General features: G+C 41.7%; 1 long non-coding RNA gene across 2 annotated transcripts in view; it reads right to left on the reverse strand.

Moving 5' to 3' along the window:
- Nucleotides 1–611: 611 nt before the first annotated feature.
- Nucleotides 612–18,487, reverse strand: part of LOC109491536 — a 62,961-nt gene continuing 45,085 nt past the window's right edge. Inside the window, exons 2-6 of one of the 2 annotated variants that reach the window (XR_006585546.1) lie at nt 14,754–15,036; nt 12,974–13,051; nt 11,268–11,423; nt 8,892–8,999; nt 612–3,111 (exon numbers count right to left, since the gene is read on the reverse strand). This is a non-coding gene — a long non-coding RNA (uncharacterized LOC109491536). The remainder of the gene's footprint in view (nt 3,112–8,891; nt 9,000–11,267; nt 11,424–12,973; nt 13,052–14,753; nt 15,037–18,487) is intronic. The other variant, XR_006585545.1, reaches the window with a different exon arrangement.

The following is an 18,487-nucleotide window of genomic DNA, read 5'->3' on the forward strand; positions in this document are numbered from 1 at the left end:
TCGAGATTTTCTCAGAGTTTGCATTTTAATTTCAGGTTCTTCCTCCAGATCCCGCTTCCTCCACTCTCTCCTTCCACAGATGTCACACCTGCCACATGGTCTGAAGATTCTAACCATTCCTGTGACCTCTGCCCTTTATCTTTCATGGGTATTTCCTACAGCAAACCTCTTGCATTTCTAATTGTGTGTTGGTGTCCGTGTCCTGCAGGACCCAGAGTGACACAAATTCCTCTTCCGTTGAGTATCCGACACATGCCCCAAGATGAGAACTGTGTCAGGCACCTGGGTGTCTCAGTGGGTTGAGCTTCCAACTTCAGCCCAGGTTATGATCTCATGATTTGTGAATTCTAGCCCCACATGGGGCTTGCTGCTGTCAGCACATAGACATCCTTTCAATCCTCTGCACCCCTCTCTCTCTGACTCTCTCCTGCTTACGCTTTCTCTTTCAAAAATAAATAAAACATTCAAAAATTTTTTTTAAATTTTTTTAGTGTTTTATTCATTTTTGAGAGACAGAGAGGGACAGAGTACAAGCGAGGGAGGAGCAGAGAGAGAGGGAGACACAGAATCCAAAGCAGGCTCCAGGCTTTGAGTGGTCAGCACAGAGCCGGATGCGGGGCTCGAACCCACGAACTGTGATCATGCATGACCTGAGTCAAAGTCAGATGCTCAACCAAGTGAGCCACCCAGGTGCCCCGATTCAAAAAAAAAAATTTTTTTAAGATTAGGATTGTGTTAGCTCACCATCTTGATGATTTTACATATATACACTTCAACCCAAGACTTGGCATCTGTAGAAATATTAAGTCGAATTTTTGTACTTTCAAGACATGGATGATTAATAAATTGTTGTTATTATTGATAGCTATACTAGTTTTATAAATGATTATTATAACCTCCAAAGGATCTGGCACCAACTCATATTTGTCTGTTCCCCATTGAGTAAGCATAGTTCAATAGATTGTTATTCTTGTTTGCTCTTTTCCAACAAAGAAATCACAGTGTACAGTTGCCAAATGAATAGACTGGAATAATGTCATGATACAAATAGAGCAAAGAATGCCACCCAGGCCTTCTGTGCCCATAGGGTTCTTGGATGCAAGCAAAAACTAACTTAAGCAATAGGCAATTTACCAACATGATATAGGGTAGTGGAAAGGAGACTGACAGGGTACCAGAGGCCAAGGCACCAGGTTTGGGAATGGATTGAAAGAACCAAGGGAGCTCTGAGGGCCAAGATGCTGGGAACAATACTCAGCAATCATTTCATGGTAGAAAATCCCGGAGAGCATTTCGGCCATTGCTGCAATGAGTCACCTGCAACCATCTCTGATACCTGTGTGTCCCACTGCTTGAGCTCAAGTCAGACAGCTGCCATGTGGCTGTACCAGGGAAAGGGAGAGAAGAGATCCAGAAAATTCACTTTGATGGTGGAGGGTAGGGGGTTGATGGGGGACAGTCACCATTTCTGCCAGGGCTATGAACAAAGGGAGAAGAAATTCCTTCCCAGCAGTTTAAGATGGTGTCATGAAGGCACTAACTGCTGGGAAGATGAAAATTAAAAAGACAAAGTTCCACCACACACATCTAGATCCCAAACCAGTCCTTTTCCATCATCTGAAGGGATGGGAAGTTTATTCAAAGAAAATATTAGAGCAGTGGTTCTCAACTTTGGCTTATGGAAGAATCATCTGGGGAGCTTTTATGAATCCTAACGCTCGGGTCGAAACCCAAACCAATTAAATAAGAATTTTAGGGGTGGGACCCAGGCATCGGTACCTTGTAAAGCTCCCCAGAGTTCACTCACATGCAGCCAAGGTTGAGAACAGTGGTATTACTAGACAGCCCAATACACAAAACAGACAAAGCAGCCCTGCTCCAGTTGGGCGGGGAGATTGGCAATGCTCCCCTCCTGCTGGTCCCTGAGGCACCTCTGAGGAAACCTTTTATACTAGCACTTAAGATGGGTTGTAATTGTACACTGTTGACTCCCTTATTTTCCCACACCCAGATCCACTCTGTCAGTTTGGCTCAAGCTTCAAAAGATAATCAGAATCCGACCACATCCCCCGCTGCCACTCTGGCCCCAGCCAGCATCCTCTCTGGCTTGGATGCCATGATAGCTTCCTAATGGGTCTCCCTGCTTCTAACCTGGCACCCTTGCCCCCCAGAGTCTGCTCTCAACACAGCAGTATGGGTGATTCATGTATAAGATAAACTAGAGTGTGGCCCTCCTCTGCCCAAAACCTGAGATGGCTTGCATTTTGTTCATAGTAAAGGCAAAACACTCCGAGCCTCTACACCAGGGGTCAACAAATTTTTTTAGTAAATACTTCAGACTGTGTAGGCCATATGGTCTCTGTCACAACGACTCAACTCTGGCCATGTTAGCCAGAAAGCACCCATAGACGATGTGTAAATGAACAAGCGTGGCTGTGTGCCAATAAGACTTGTACAAAAACAAGCAGAGGGGCTAGGTTTGTCCATAGGCCGGTATTTGCCAATCCCTGCTGTATAAATCACACCCCTTGATTCAGTTTCGGCCTGACATCTTCCTGTCCACCTCTTGGCTCTCTCCTTTCCAGTCACATTGGCTCCTTGAAGCCACTGGAATGTTTTAGGCACTCCCCTGTCTTAGGGAGAGGATTCTATGTTCTTCTGCCCTCAAAGATTTTCCTTTGGCTACCCCTCACCTCGTTCAAGGCTTTGTTCACATCTTACCTTCTCAATTAGGCCCATCGGGACACCTTATTTAATAGGGCACCTGCCTCCCCACCTCCAGCCCCATGGCACCCTAGATTACCCTGACTCTTTCCCTCTCTCTTTCCCTTCTCTGATTTTCTTTCTTTCCATAGCACCTTTCACTCTTAAGCGTACTTTAGAATTTACTTGTTAAGCCGTTTACTGTCTATCCAGAATGTAAACCGCACAAGCACAGAGTATCTGTCAGGGTTCAGTCAGAGCAACAGAACCACTGTGAGAAACAGAGAATGGGAATTATTGTCGGGATTAGCTGGTAGGCAGTTGTGGGAGCAGGTGGGGCAGCTGTGCAGGCTTCTGCATCTGGTTGGAGCCCGAAGACACCACGAGTCAATGATTCAGGAAGGAAACCTGGATGGGAATGAGAACAGGGACAACATGGAATTCACAAAGACAAATACAGACAAAGTGGAACAGACACCTGTCACTCACTGACTCCAAACTCAGTGCTGTGGGCATCTGCAGAAGTGGGCCCTTTGCCACTGAGCAACACCACTCTGGACTTCAGGCCACAAAGAAACAGGAAGAGGAGACCCAGCAGGATCCTAAGGTCACCCAATACCGCACAAGGAAGGTGACGCAGCATGTCATCTCCAAAGTACGGGAGCTACAGCAGTGCCTGGCCCCACACTGACAATCAGGGTCTAATGGCTGCAGCTTTCCTCATGGTGTTCAGACCTTTTGCAGATTTCTCTTATGGTCATCCCTAACCCAGACAGAACCTTATAGACAGAAAATTCTGGGGAAGGTGCTTCCAGCTTAGATACGTTGGCACATTATAAAGCCACCACAAGCAGGAATAATATTGTCTGTTTGCTTTATTGATGAATCAGAATTCCTAGAACCCCAAACCGTACCTGGCACATCGTAGGGGCTTTAAAAAATAGTTGGTGAATGAATTACAGATATGTTGATGGATATTTGATTCATGCCAGCTCCTGTACTAACACGTAAGTTCATGAGAGCAGAGGGCATGTGTTTTATGTCTGCCATTGTATCATCAGCACCCAACACACATTCAGTCTCTATGCAGGCTCTCATTTCAAGAAACACTTCCCAGTAGCCAAAAATAAAGACACCTGATGGTATCTCCGCAAGAATGCCAAAAGGTATCCAACACAGACCCAAGGCAACGTTTCCTAAAATCCTTTCTCCAAACCCCAAAGCCACTCCGAGGCTTTTGCATCCCTCCCTCAGCTCCCAACCCCCACCAAAAATCGCTCCCTCGCCCACTCTTCACCACGCCCACTTCACCTTACTACGTTGATTCTTCTCTCCCTTACCTTTCTATGTAAATCTCCTTATCCTACACCTCACCGACCACCAAGCACCCTAACACACATCAGAAGACCACAATAATCTGGCAGATTCAATCTCCCTTAGATTATATGTGTGTGAGTGTACATGTAGGTCTGTATACATCTTCTATTATGCAATTTTAATACATTTATTATATACTATTTATATATTGAATTTCTCTTCTCCCTCCTACTAAATGAATAAACAAACTCTTTATGGACAATAGGATTGGGAATACATGACAAATTAAGTCCTTTGGATACTAATGTGATAGAATAAAACCAGGTGATATTCAAAGGTAGATGATAGATAGATAGATAAAGTGACACATAAATGGATGAAAATAGTCTGTGAACTCAAGTCATAATAATGTTAAAAATAGAAGAAATCAGGATTATTGAGAAACTTACACAGATGGTAACAGATATGAATTTGTCATTTAAAATATTTTTAAAAGATGATTTCATTTGATGTCTTTGTGCTTATGTTATCTATTAAACAATAGTAATAGAGTCAAAATTATTGACTTCATAAAGGCACTGACAGTAAAGAAATAGATAATATAAAATACTTTTTGGCTTTGAAATGCCATATATATATATATATGTTTATATTCAGGAAGAGTCTAAAATTTACCCTGATAATTCACAAAGTGGAAAATTCACAGGCGAAAATAATCCAGCCTTAGCCTTATTCAAACAGAGAATTAAATGTTCTCTGGATATAATAGACAATAGAGGACAAAGAACAGGGCTGTACATCTCTGGCACATTTTGAGCAGGGCACAGAAATTCCCAGGAAATCCCCAACCCACTGCCACGGTTATTCTGAGGCAAGGTCAAATTCAGGAGGGAGGTAAATCATTCACTCTTAATACCTCCTGAAGCTTCTTGCCTAGAACAAAGATAAAGACTCTCCCTAGACTTCACCCCCAAATCAGGGAACAACCTCATATTATCTAAAAGATGATCCAATGTGGGACACCTGGGTGGCTCAGTTGGTTAAGTGTCCAACTTCAACTGAGGTCATGATCTCGCGGTTCACAAGCGACGGCTTGGAGCCTGGAGCCTGCTTCGGATTCTGTGTCTCCCTCTCTCCCTGCCCCTCCCATTCTCACTCACTTTCTCCCTCTCTCAAAAATAAATAGACATTAAAAACATTTTTTTTAATTTTTTTTAACATTTATTTATTTTTGAGACAGAGAGAGACAGAGCATGAATGGGGGGAGGGCCAGAGAGAGAGGGAGACACAGAATCTGAAGCAGGCTCCAGGCTCTGAGCTGTCGGCACAGAGCCTGATGCCGGGCTCAAACTCATGGACTGTGAGATCGTGACCTGAGCGAAGTCGGACACTCAACCGACTGAGCCACCCAGGCGCCCCAAAAACATTTTTAAATAAAAAAAATAAAAGATGATCCAATATGTGTGAATAATAACAAAGCCAAGGGTAAAAATTCTTCAGCCCCTGAAGTTTGAGATCAATTGATTCTGGAATCAGTCATCTCCAGAATAAACTTCCCTGTCTTCCCCGGGACAGACTATGCAAATGGTCCTCACTAGTTTTCCCTCACTCTAGAGTGGCTAGAATCAGACAACTTTGGTGTTGTTTATAACACAAGTCACTACCAACTGTTTCACAAAGTCCCCACAGTCTCAAAGCGGACAGTTTCTACCTGAGAAAACAGCACTGTTCAGCAATGAGTGAGCTTCAGTTACAGACACCTGTAAAAGCCAACTTTGTGACTCATTGTTAAGTAGTCATCTTAAAAGAATCATCGTTATGAATTGATTTGCAATCAATTCTCTATAAATGAAAGCCCTGAGTAACTCAATTCAATGAATCATGCGAATCCAGAGAACAATGTGAAAAATTAAGAGTGAATCACACTAATACAGACAGAGGTGAAGGGACAATGTGGTATGATTGAGTCAGATTTCATGGCTAAAATCTGAGAGATTTCAGATCTCTCAGATCTCTCTTCCTAAACAGTGAGAAACCAGGGAAGACCCACTATGCTCCCATTATTGACATGGGAAGACAGCTTTTATTTTTCATTCATTTTTTAAAAAAAATTTTAATGTTTATTTATATTTGAGAGAGAGAGAGAGAGAGAGAGAGAGAGAGAGAGAGAGAGAGAGAGAGACAGAGTGTAAGCAGGGGCGGGGCAGAGAAAACAGGAGACGCAGAACCGGAAGCAGCATCCAGACTCTGAGCTGTCAGCCCAGAGCCCCACACGGGACTGGAACCCATGATGATCCAAACTGAAGCTGGCCGTTTAACCACCTGAGCCACCCAGGCACCCCTGGAGGGCAGCTTTTAAAAGGCAAGAGGTATCTGTCTGCTCTCAGAGTGCTTAATACTTCCTAAATGCATGACCTAAGTTATTCACTCAGAAAATCTGATGAAGCCCCTTCATGCTTATCATCATCATCATCATCATCATCATCATCACTTGACAGTAATGAACTGGACTTCCACTTTGAAATAACAAAAAAAATTTTTTTCTTAGGCATAAAAGGAACAGAAAGTTCCATTATATACCCTCCTGAATTTTCTGCTTTCCCCAGGGGAGGGAGGAAATGACTCAGCTTCCTCTAAGCACTGGCCATCTCCATTTCTCCAACTTATTTTTACATACATGGTAAAAATCCTATACTCATTCAGCAAATATTCATAGAGCACGTACTATGTGTCAAGTACTTTGGACAAACATACATAACCTATCCCGCCAAATTTATCATTAAGTGTATTTTTTTCAAATTGTGTTACTGACATTTTTCTTTGGTTTAGAACCACATACGCAACAATTCTCCAAATGTAATTTAGGGATATCTGTGCTCAGAGCAAACTGTTTTATACAATAATTTTCCCACCACTGAATTTTGTATCTTTTTAGGTCAGCTAGAGTTCACCTTTGAGTCATTTTTTTAGGGAACTTCCTTTGGCAGCTACTTAGCTTACCTTTTCAGAATTGGAATAGTATATATGCAAGAATAAAATTCTTGTACCATTCCTGTACCAAATCTTTGCCCATATATCCCTGTAATCTATGCTCTTCTAAGTTTTAATACCATAGAGAGTGTATCAGAGGGAAACAGGAGTTTACCCCTTTGCAGGCCACCTGATTTTCTCCCCAGATGCATTGGAAGTATTTAAAATTTTTTAAAATTACCAGGATGTGTTAAGGAACAGACTGATGCTGCCTGAGTGCTCACGATACACATACACAGGTCTCACATAGAGCAGGCAAATTTTCCTCCATTATTTGTCTGAATGTCACTCTCATCCTTTTGCTCTGATCTCCTTTTTAGAAACCTCAATTCTCTGTTTAATCACTATGTTCTGATCCCCAGCTGCCCATTTGTCATTATTTTAAACTCTTTTTCCTTTTCCTCTCCTTCTTGAAGAGTGGGTTCTCCATTTTTCTTTCCGTCATTGGCTCTTCTGCTTATTCCCTACTTGTTCAGCCCAGAGGAAGGGACAGCTGACTCTGGCCTAGCGTTTCCCCCACAAACTGAAACGATGGGTTTACTTATTTCTCCTGACGGCCCTTGCGATTCTTCTGTCAGATTATGATGCAGAGGGCTGGTTGATGTCAATGTCTATTTCCTATTCAGCCTCAAGCGAATGGTATGCAGTGGGAGCCAAAGGCATTCCCAGCAGAGAAATGTCTCTGCACAGCTTCTTCCCAGCACTGGTGAAGTTGGAAAGCCTCCAGCATTCTGCTTCTGGCTTGCTGTTTGCCAGGCCTCCGTGCCAGGTAACAGCTGTGCCACTGCCCACTGCCTCCTTGGTCCTTCTGCCAGCCAAATCGGGCACAAGCCACCCTGCTGGATGCATTTCCTGTGGCTGCTGTGTGAAACCAGCTGCCTCCCACTGCTGTTAATTCTAGTTTTCTGGGCTGCCAGAGTGGAATAGAAACCCAAAAGTGTGTTCTAAGTGACCCCAGGACCAACCCTGCACATTTCCAGCCTGTACTCAATAGAATGAGAATGTTCAGTTCAACCAAGTTCTCCTCCCTCACTGCATCTGAGGGTAACTCCCCCTGTCACACTGTCCTGCTCAGAATAATTATGGCACCCATAAGCCCTAGAGATCGTCTTTGCCACTAACGGATGCTGAACTGAGCCACAAAACAAAAGCCACCATGTGCATTTTAAATCCCGTATCCGGTCCGTCAATACACCACATATGATCACCTAGAAACCATAACTCGGAGCATTACTTTGCAATAGTTTTGGTTCTCCTCTTGATACATTCGAGAACGCATGACAAAGCTGGACATTTCTCTCCTCTCTTTCCTTACCAAAACTATCTTCTTACTCTTCTCCTAATCCTAAACCTAACCGAGGGCTCCTAGGGCAGTAATCCACAGCCCCCTGCTGTGAGAGAAACACAGATGCACAGACTATTTTGCCTTGTGCGCGCGCACACACACACACACACACACAATCCTTGGTAATAACATTCTCACTTCAGAGTTTACAAAGTGCTTGCACATAGTCTACTTCCCTTGCTCTTCGTAAGATCTATGTAAGAGAGAAAACATGAATACCTCTGTCTCAGGGATCAGAGGACTGTGCCCAGCAGCCTTTACAGCTCTACCCCACCAACACCACTGCCCTGAGCATCCTCTTGTAAGTTCCCATTACTCAAGTCTCCCCAGACTCTGGCAATCTCTCCAGTCTGCCTCCCAAACTTGCTTGCTCAGTCTTACGGGGTCTCTGCTGCTGATCCTTCCCTTTGGGTCCATGAAATAGGGGTGGGCATTTCAGACATCCCCTTGCTCCCTGCCCTGCCCTCCCATAGCCTGGAGCCTTGGTTCCACTCACACTTTGTTCCGTGTGCTATGGAACTCCCTCAGCTATGAGCGAGCCCCGTTCATTCCCACACCGAGGCTGGAAACTCAGTCTGGGCTGAGCCCTGATCTCCTCAGTTACCTAGAGAAAGACAAATAGACATGTGTAAATTAGGCCCCAGAGGAGGCAGAATATACAGTGAATACGCGATCTGCCAGGCCAGGCAGCCCAAGCTAGAAATGCAATCAAATCATCCACTAAGAGTATGACCCTGGACAAGTGTCTTAACCTTTTAAAGTCTCTATTTCCAAACGATTAAAAAGATATGATGATAATATATCTTCCTACCAAAGACTTTTTGCAAATATCAAATGAGATGGGTATGAGTTAAGTGCCCAGCATAATGCTTGGGCCCTGGTAAGCTGTCATAAATATTAACTGTCATTATTACTATTATTATTAATGAGGTTAAAAATGAGTAATGGCAGACCTAGAAATTGAATCCTTCTCTATCTCTTCATTTCATTTTTAATAGCACATAATTATAGAAAATTAGTACATGATGGTAGCCAGAAATGGTCACTTAATTGCTTTTGACTAAATGTAGAGAGGCTTGATTACTTTAAGAGCTTACTAGAGGTCAGAAAAATATTACTTGCCCTAGATAAATATTACTTAGCAGTTTCTATTATTTTATTAGACTTCTCTGACAGAGAGCTCTAAAGAAAATATCACTACTGGCAGGTGAGTTGAAACACATTTTCTTGGTCCTTGTTGTAAGCAAATGTATGTTATTAAATCCAATGGCTTTCCCCGGGGACTCTTGATAGCCCCCTGCTAAAGGATTCTGGGCGGAATTACTCTCTCTTAAAGGTAAGCTCTGGAATTAATGCACAGAGTCATCTGTGCAATTAACACATGTAATCTTGCAGTAACTTTTCTTGGAAGCTAAACATGACCTAAGGAGGCAGTAGTATTTTTGATGGCCCTTGACATAAGGGCTGCTTCAGAATCTTTCCTAAAGTAATAATATCCATTAGAGTGCATGGTCCAGAGATAGGCTTTCAAAGCAACCACAATACATGTGTCAAGGTCCGTCAGGTAATAAATTATGTGTGTTCCAGTGGAACCATATTAGCACTCCCAGTTTTTCTCAAAAGCGGTTCTATAGTAGGTTTTTAATTTTATTTGATGGACAAATTGGCCAAAGTGTTTAACGTGAGCCACAATCTTTATGGATTTTGACAGATTATCTTTTGATGGTTTGTAGCAAATCCTGCTGCAGGAGAGGCGATGTGTTCTTGTTCAGATGGTACACTGATCTCACATTTTGCAAGCTTTTAAGGCATGCTTCCAGATTTCCTGGCAAGGAGAAAAACTCTGGGACAGCTAGAGGTCTAAATGGATCCAGATAATCTCTCTATAAAACGCTTAGTTATGGTTCCTCAGGGTTTACCAGCACAGTGGCTTGCGGTCCGTTGTCCCAAGGTTCAGCTGGGTGTGTTTTTACTCTGACAATGACCCCGAAAAGATGTAAAACCCATGGCAAATTAAACATCAGGCAAGCAAACCTAATCTAGATGAGAGAATAACTACTCTGGGCCAGGGATGGTGATAGACATTTCACATTCATGAGCTCATTTGATGCTCATTTCAATGCTGTCATGTAGGTGCTATTATTAAGCCCATTTAAAGATGAGGAAACTGGGGCATCTGGGTGGCTCAGTTGGTTGGGAGTCCGACTTTGGCTGAGGTCATGATCTCCTGGTCCATGGGTTCCAGTCCCGTGTCGGGCTCTGAGCTGTCAGCATGGATTCTGTGTCTCCCTCTTTCTCTGCCTCTCTCTCTCTCTCTCTCTCAAAAATAAATAAAATATTAAAAAATTAAAAGATGAGGAAACTAAAACTCAAAAGGATTAAGTCACTTGCTCAAGACCAAACTGCTGGATGGCTCATACAGTTAAGCATTTGACTTTGACTCAGGTCATGACCTTATGGTTCATGAGTTTGACCCTGCATCTGGCTCTATCTGGCTCTCTAAGGACAGCTCAGAGCCTGGACCCTGCCTCAGATTCTGTATCTCCCTCTCTCTCTCTGCCCTTCCTCTGCTCACACTTTGTCTCTCTCGCTCTCTCTCTCAAAAATAAATAAACATTAAAATTGTTTTTAAAAAGACCAAACTGAAAACAAGATGAGGAAAACTCAGCCAGATGGCCTGATTCTAGAACCCCAGCTGTTTGTTAACCAGGGTCCAGTCAGACTTGCCCTTTTTTTCTGATTCTAGAATATTCCAAAAAAAAAAAAAATCCCACACTAGAGTCTTTGCCAACTTAGTGCCTCAGCTGTGAGCACTCTTCTCACTGATGACTTCTTGCTGTGTCATTCACAGCTCAGCGTAAATGTTCCGTACTTGGAGAGGGCTTCTCAGTCACATAACATGCTCCATCGTCTCAAGCAAGGGGCAGCAAAGTGGCAGTAGTTATCCATCATTTCCCGTCCATCACTGGCTGAGGGCTGCCCCTAGGGGCTCTTCTGGCCTGCTCTGTCCATAGACAGAAGCTGTGACCTGCACACAGAAATGATGAGCACTGAAGAGCCGGCTTTCAAGACGGGATGGCTTAGAGGTTCACTAATATCTTCAAGAACCAGATAATTTCCTTCTCTACATTCAGCTACCCTGAATGTCAGGTTTCCTCTCGGGAGTATTTCTTTCATGGCCATAGGCCACCTGCCAAGAACAACTGTCTGCTTACTTCCTCATTCATATCTACTAAGACAGACAGACCATCTTTTCCCATTAAGAGTAGAAAACTTCCCTGCACATCTCACTGCCTCAAACTCAACTGTGTGCCCATTCCTGAACAGATCTCTAGTGACATGAAAATATTATGTGCTGATGGACTTAGGCCCACATTCTTACAACCAATCACTGGTAACGGGATGACGTTACTATGACTGGGTGGTATTAATCCGGGCCAACCACTGAAGCTGGTCTATTCAGCCTTCCCTGAGATACATGGACACTTGGGAAATGGTTTGTTTAGGAAGGAACGAGGAGAAAATGGATGCGAATAGGCTATCAAGTATCGACTGCAGTTAATAACCTTGTGGCTATTTTAAGACTTTCCTAAGTCTTTGGCACTCTTATTTGTGTAGGCAAACAACTACAACTTCTAAGTACCCCCAACCCAGCCCAGTCAATATCACATGCCCTGGTCTTATTTATGTCATAGCACTTATCACCATCTAATATGTACTTGCTTGGTTGTTTATTCACTTAGTCTGTTTTCTCCACCAGGAAACAAGCTCCAGGAGAATAAACATCATGTCTGTCTCATATACTGCTATAGCCCTCACCCATAAAAAAAATGCCTGGAGTACAGGAGATGCCAAATAATAAATAATAAATGCTAGCTAAATGAATGCCTGAACTAATAAATAAGTGAATCAATAAATAATGGCTCTTACTACACAAAGCAGGATAGTGGGAGAGAAGTACTTTGAGGGCCCTGATGGGGAGTCCCTTAATCCATGGCAGTGCTAGGAGGAAGCGAGAGACTGCAAAAGGGCCAAGGGAATAGAACTCCTGCTTTCCAGGTCTGCTGGGTCCCACACTGAGCTTTGGGCAAGGTACAACCAGTCTGTCTCAGCTCTGTAGATTTCCCTGGTGGAGAGCAGCTAGAACTAGGAGGAGGCAAGGTAGGGGTGATGTCCCCTTGTTTAGAAGAAGAGGTGGCTATTTTGAGAGACAGAACAGCCAAGGCAGAGGAACAATCCTGGGCCAGTAGAAAGCCATGTCCTAAAGTGGCACAGAGAAGCCCTACGCACATACCCAAAGCCCAGCGGTGTGTGTTCTCAGACCACTTTGCCTCCTAAACATACTAGAGTTCATCTAGACCTAGAAGATATGCCACAGAAATGCAAACAAACAAGACAGACCTCACTGGCCTGGAAAAATTGACCATTGTGGAGATAGTGAAGATCTAACATATTAACTACATCCAGCATACTAACGGTTTTGGACATACCAGCCACTCTGAACAGAACAATCATGCCCAAAATATGGATCCGCTGAGGTTTGTGAACTGGCGGATGCCCTGACCACTCTGTACTTACCAGTGCCTTGGACAATAGCAGCAGCCTCCAAATCTCTATCAGAGGTGGAATCCGGGTTACAAGCAAGGGCTGGAGGAACTGTCATGAAATGGAGGAGACACACCATTGTTACACAGATGATATGTGACTTGACCAGTCTAGAATTATAATGACCAGTCTAGAATTCTGACTCCTCTACACTCATGTCAAGCTTTAGTAAATGCATATGTCCTGCTCACTGTTATTGCTCTGGATACAATGCTTTACTTGTGGAAACTCTTGGTTTGCCAAAACCAAGAGCCATTGCTGGTCCCTTGCACTCAACTCTAGCCCCAGCATTTTCTGGGACTTTGCTTTCTAGGTTTAGATGTAAAAGCATTGGTGTCACAGGGAAAGGGGGAACAGAGAACTCTCTGCCTCAGAAAACAGTACCTGTGCAACAGAAGACCTGCACAGAATACTGGTTAGTACAATGCTTGCACTCAAGGAGACAGATGAGTGGCTGATATGGAGCTTCTCTTCTCAGCTTTCTGGGCATGTGCAGTCCATTTCTGTTGGCACAGCTCGGATGGACCATCTATTGCATTTTTTAAACTAATCCATTATCTTTGCAGTTTGCTGAAATTTCTCCAAGATTATGCTAACAGGTTGAATTATGGCCCCAGCTTTTAATACTAATTTTCCCTTTGCTTCAGAGGGATGATAGAGGACCACCAGCCCGGGCTATGTGGAAATCTATTAGCTTTCCCAAATGGAACTCTTTGATGTAAGTACATGCATTTTAAAATGTCACGTCCTTCTGTGTCTCCCTCTCTCTCTGCCCCTTCCCTCACTCACACTCTGTCTCTCTCTCGCTCAAAAATAAATAAACATTAAGAAAATCTTTTTAAATAAAATATTCATGTCTTTTCATTTTCAGAGGTACACTCTCAATATCAATCTTCAAAGAAATGGCCCTTGTCCTTTTCTTTTTAATATGTCCTATAATAGGGTGTCTTTCTCCTGATCCTAAGTTTTGTTTTGTTTTGCTTTGCTTTGCTTGTTTGTTTTGTTTTGAGAGAGAGAAATGTGGGAGGAGAAGCAGAGAGAGAGGAAGAGAGAGAATCTCAAGCAGGCTACACACTCAACACGGAGCCTGGCGAGGGGCTCAATTTCATAACCTTAACATTATGACCCGAACCAAAATCAAGAGTCAACGCTCAACCAGCTGAGCCACCCAGGTGCCCCCTGAGCCTCATTTTTTTATTGTTAATTGAGGTATAACTTAAATACCATAATTATACTCAGCTTAACAGTTGGGCTCAGTAAGTTTTACCCAGATGTATAACCACCACCTAGATTGAGATATGGAACACTTTCATCACTGGAAAAGACTTTTACATCCCCCTGATACCATCCACGCCTTCAGAGGTAACCATTAATTCAACTTCTAGCACCAAAGATGAATTTTGATCCAAATGCATTTCCTAAACTTTTTTTAGGGGCAAGTTGCCTCAGACTTCAGGGCACTACACTTTGTCCCCACCTTGATTTCTTGTCATAAAAAATGGAAAGAGAAGGATCAATGGTGACAAAAGGAAGGTGAGACAGAGAAACTTGAGATTCTCGCTATGGTAGTCATCCAGGTCATGGTTCCGAATGTGAACCGTTTTGTCCTTCAAGGAATTTGGCAACGTCTGCAGACATTTTTGGTTATCACAGTCAGGGGTGATGAAGTGCTATTAGCATCTAATGGGTGGAGACCAGAATGCTGCTAAACAACCCACGTTACGCAGAACAGCCCCCCACAGCAAAGAATTACCTGGTTCCAAGTGTAAATGGGGCAAGGTTGGGAAATCCTTATTGAGAAGATGGCTGCCTTTACATGGGGGTTGACTTAATAGCTCTTCCAATCACCCTTGAGGCTCTTTATTTTGTTCCGATGTAAAAACTTGGGTGTAGTCCAAAAATAATAATCTCAAGGCATCTCCATCAATGATAGCAGAAATTTCATGCAAAGTTTGACTCTGTCTTTCCTTTAGTCTCCTCCTCTGCTGCCCATTTCAGTCTTCTCTGTGCATCTTTTCAGGACACTGTACTAGAAACTGGCAGAAAAGGTGTCAGACATAGCTAGCCTGCTGCCATAATTACCAGAAGTCTCTATTTATAACTTGTATATTAAAAATGCAATCAACATCAACATTATTACTTTAAGTGAAATGCTTTTGTGACTATGAAATAGGGAGCAATTTTACCTGCCGGGAATTCCAGGAGAGTAGATGAAATGGAACAAATTGTTTCCTGGACTGTCAACCTTAGCTTTTTCTAAGGAAAGGCTGTTAGCAAGGTCCTCTTTTAACAGTGTGTTATTGATCAGTTTCCCAGGGAAATTTGCTAGCTCTGCAATGTAGGTCAGAATCACAATTTATAAGTGACCACTGATGCTTTTTGCCTCTAAAATAGCAAAAGCTGCAATCAAGGGCAATGCATTCTAATTTCCCCTCCCGGATTTTAAAAGCATCTCTTGAGCCTCATTTTCATTAAGATATAAATTGTGCAAGTGTGTGAGAAACACAATTAGAAAGAAAAGGCCAATGACAGTTTTATTTCCATTGCATTTCATCAGACAGTAAGAATTTTACAGGAAAATACCCACATTCTCTCCCCACTCCTACCCTCAGTAGCAAATTCTTGATAAAATACATTTTATGTATGTCAGGCATTGTTGAGGAATTAGGTATTTAATGTAAGCAAACTTTCCAGTTAAGTGAAACTTAACCTTTTAAGCAGGAAAACTAGCATTTATTTTTTTAAACAGAGGAATCTTCTATCTTTGTCCATAAAAATTCTACTCATGCTTTAAAGCCCCTTCTCCTCCTTCATGAGAAGTTTCCCTTATTGACCGAATCAAAATGAATCACTTCTACTTAGAATTCCAGATGTATTTTAATCGTGTTTCCTTATGTTGTGCTTATATTGAGGGCCCTTCGAAGAACATGTAACCAAATAAATGTTTGCTCCCTCAGATAGATGAGCTGTCAACCCAAAAGGTGATGGGCAGAGATGAAGATAGACAAAGACACTTTAAAGAGGATTAAATGAGTCAAGGTATCTAAAGCACTTGGAACTGTGCCTAGCACATCATAAGCCCTGAATAAACACTACTACTGTAATTATTGATTTTATTATTAGGATTAAATAACATGAATTGCTCCTCGAGAATAATGCTTGATTGTAATGGAAAAATGTACCTATCAGATACAGAGCTGTGCATCCTTGCGAGCCCAGAGAAGAGAGAGTGCCAGAGGCAAATATCACTGGACCCTTCCCAATAGTGTCCAAGGGAGAGGATGTCTTTACCTTGTGGAGGCAGTGATTCCTGTAACTGACTACACTCTCTCTCCTCTTTCTCATTCCATGCACAATGATCAGGATGATTAACTGGTGTTCCAGGTTGATAGGCTTCACAGAGAATACATGCCAAATGGACTGCCACATTGCACATATTTTCTAAAAAAAACTGGGTGAGCTTACGTTCATATGGAAATTTGGCTCTCTGTATGGAGTGGCCATGGACATAAGGTGACCATTGGAGGACATGTCTGAACCCTTTGGCACTTATCTTCCTGTGCATAAATAAATTGGTGGGTTTTTTTTGTTTGTTTTGTTTTTTGTACTTCAGGCTCTGTGAGTTTCGTTATTGTGAATCTATTCCCAAAAACTCAGTCCCCCAGTGGGCCAACAAATTGGGTTTCTGAGCCTGACCTTTTGGCTGGGAAAAATTCACTAAGGCATCCTGAAGATAGTGTAACACTTTTTCCCATTGCCATGCATTTAAGCTATTATTTCTACAAGTTCATCTACCCTTAATGCATTATTTTTATTGCCTTATTACAATTATTTTTATTCTTAATCACAATGGATGTAAATTCCCCCAAGAGTAGTAATCATTCATTTTTACCATCTCCCATGGTGTTTAAAATTTGAAGTGCAGATGATGGGGTAGAAATGATTTTTTTTTCTTCTTTTTAATTTAAATTCATGTTGGTTAACATATAGTGTAGTATTGGTTTCAAGAATAGAATTTAGTGATTCATCACTTACATGTAACACCCAGTGCTCATCCCAACAAGTGCCCTCCTTGATGCCCATCACCCATCTAGCCCATTCCCCCCCCCACACTTCCCTCCACCAACCCTCAGTTTGTTCTCTATCATTAAGAGTCTCTCAGGGTGCCTGGCTGGCTCAGTCGGTTAAGCGTCCGACTTCGGAGCAGGTTATGATCTCGCGGTCCATGAGTTCGAGCCCCGCGTCGGGCTCTGTGCTGACTGCTCAGAGGCTGGAGCCTGTTTCCGATTCTGTGTCTCCCTCTCTCTCTGCCCCTCCCCCATTCATGCTCTGTCTCTCTCTGTCTCAAAAATAAATAAACGTTAAAAAAATTTTTTTAAATAAAAATTAAAAAAAAAGTCTCTCATGGTTTGCTTCCATCTCTGTTTTCGTTTTATTTTTCCTTCCCCTCCTATGCTCACATGTTTTGTTTTTAAATTCCACATCTGAGTGGAATTATTGATGAATGATTGGTGAATGGATAAAGAAGATGTGAGATATATATATATATATACACACACTATATATATATATATATACACTATATATATACTATATATACTATATATATACACACTATATATATATACACTATATATACTATATATATATACACTATATATATACACTATATATATATACACTATATATATGCTATATATATACACTATATATATATACTCTCTCTATATATGCTATATATGTACATATACACTATATATATACACACTGTATATATATACACACTATATATACATATATATACATATATATACACATATATATACACATATACATATATAGTGTGTATACACACTATATATACTGTACATACTGTACATACTGTATACACTATATATACTGTATATATACACATATACATATATATGTATATGTGTATATATATATATATATATATACTAAGAAATATTACTCAGTGATCAAAAAGAATGAAATCTCACCATTTGCGATGACACGGATGGAATTAGAGTGTATTATACTAAGTGAAATGAGAAATGAGTTTTTTATATATTCTTAGTGAGCATTTCAATGGAAAAAAAATATTTGTCAAGAAGAATTGGACAGGTTTAATCAAATTTTTATATGTACATACCCTTTGACCAGTTCCACCTATCAAAATCTACTTTAGAGAAAAACTTCTAAGCGTGCACAAGAAGATATGGATAGGCTGTGGTTTAGCATTACTTACAATCATAAGCAATTGAAACAACCTACATATTCATTAAAAGAATGCATAAATAATCCATAGTATATCCATTCTATTGAATACAAATGAGCAATTTAAAAGAATGAGGGAATTCTAATGTTCTAATGCAGAAGAAGCTGTAAGTAAGCTATATTGTTGGAAGAGAGAAATGAAAAGCAAACCACACACACAAATATTGGATTACATGATACAATTCATATAGACCAAGAAATACTGGGACA

The sequence above is a fragment of the Felis catus genome, chromosome C2, assembly GCF_018350175.1.
Source record: "Felis catus isolate Fca126 chromosome C2, F.catus_Fca126_mat1.0, whole genome shotgun sequence".
NCBI classification, from domain to species: domain Eukaryota; kingdom Metazoa; phylum Chordata; class Mammalia; order Carnivora; family Felidae; genus Felis; species Felis catus.